Here is a 1,722-nt window from a genome sequence, read left to right as displayed (position 1 = left end):
AGATATTCAGTATGGAGTTCTTGTTTATGGCGTCACCCAAGGATCACCTGCCCACAGGTAAACAACATTAAAACTAGAGCAGTCACTCCATAGAGTACTTACCTCCACCCAACAATAAGCAGGCCGTGTATGGTAGGCGAAACTGCAGCATACCCTCAAGAAAATAATGGAATAGCCTGTTGCCCATTATTTTCTTGAGTGCTGCCTGAATATGAGGGACGATATTCTTTTATGCTTGAGGGTAAATATTTAAATTTGTGTGACCTTTGGCCTTTTCTTGCCATCCTCCTTATTGTGTACCATTCCAATAAATTTTATGATGATCCATTTAATAGTGTTTGCGTAATCTTGCAAACAGACAGACAGGCAGGTAAACAGCCCCACAGACAGACAGCAGTCTTTTTGGCGGAGGTACTGTAATTAGTATTCTTCAGATGTTACAATTTTACAATGATCGATATGGATTTGTTTCATGTTGATGTAAAATTAGGAGGAGAACCTGTAACTCGCAGCTTTGTGGTGCTGTTGCATACAATGGACATATTTCGTGACTACTGTAGCTTCATGTTCACATAGTAGCTTCATGTTCACATCATTCCACAACGACAGGGGATGAAGTGAACCTCAGTGTGACCTCCTACTGTACTCTTCCGAAATATGTAATGGGTCCTTTAAAGTGCACATGAGCCAGAGAGATGTGTACACTGGACATCCATTTCAAGTCCTTATCCAAGAAGACTTGGTTCTACCAACCAAACTCAGGACAAGGAGTGGCTCAAACCAGCCTTGATGTTATAGCTGTAATTAGCAGCATTGTCTTACCGCTCGGTTACTCAACCAGTGGTTGTGCCAGAGATTTGCCAACGAGGGGTCTGGCGGAGGTGTCCAAACCAAGGGGCCGGCTTGGAATTAAAAAATCTCTGGTAGGCTTCACAGGAAGAGTTTTTATGGCTTATTATGCTCCAAAATTAGCTCTTAGACCACAATATTAGGAATTGGCAATCAAAATATGGTTATTTGGATAGGAGACAGTATTTTAAAAAAAGTTTTTGATCCAATGACCTACTTGTTCATAGAATGACAGGAGGTAGGGGTTCAGGCCGGTCCAACATTAAGAAAATTCCCCCAGCCCCGCCCGCTGATGCCACCACTGTATTCTGCTTTCGGTGCCTTAGAGTTTGACAAATTCTCATTTAACTTGCAGAAGTGGCTTGAAACCTGGTGATATTATTACACACATTGATAAGCAAGAGATCAAATCGTCAAAGGAAGTATATAGTGCTGTGAAGAGTGAAAATCAGTTAAGGATCTCGGTCGTTCGAGGTCAAAAGATCATGCAATTAACAGTTACGCCTGAAATTATTTAAATGAGAAAGTGCAGCAATGCCCATAAATATAAGGTGAAGCAAATGGCGCAATCTATTGTTAAACTTCTTGTTTTAGTATTCTAAATATATTAGAAGAATATCAATTCACATTGAAGCAATATTTGAATAAACTTGTTCTGTATTTCTGTAATTCTGTTTTTTTTTCTTGTTTTGAAATTCATTTGTAATAGATTAAAAACTTTGGCAATGGATGAGATCTAGAAAAAGCCACAGTACATATTAAGTGCAAAAAGTAAACACAAAGATTGTATTGAGAAAATGCAAAAGATTGGCTGAATTCAAAAGAAGGAGCGTGTGGTGCAGTGTATAAGGTGTTGGACTAATGATTGGGAGT

The 1,722-nt window shown here is 39.3% G+C and overlaps 1 long non-coding RNA gene across 1 annotated transcript; it reads left to right on the top strand.

The window, feature by feature from the left end:
* Positions 1-1,518, top strand: LOC117109365. The gene is made up of 2 exons (XR_004445514.1): positions 1-57; positions 1,205-1,518. It is a non-coding gene; the product is annotated as an uncharacterized LOC117109365 (long non-coding RNA).
* Positions 1,519-1,722: the final 204 nt, after the last annotated feature.

The sequence above is a fragment of the Anneissia japonica genome, unplaced genomic scaffold (genome assembly GCF_011630105.1).
Source record: "Anneissia japonica isolate Jap-2015-1 unplaced genomic scaffold, ASM1163010v1 scaffold149950_len2242_cov99, whole genome shotgun sequence".
NCBI classification, from domain to species: Eukaryota; Metazoa; Echinodermata; class Crinoidea; order Comatulida; family Comatulidae; genus Anneissia; species Anneissia japonica.
Note: the sequence above shows the minus strand (reverse complement) of the source record. Positions and strands in the feature narration are given on the sequence as shown.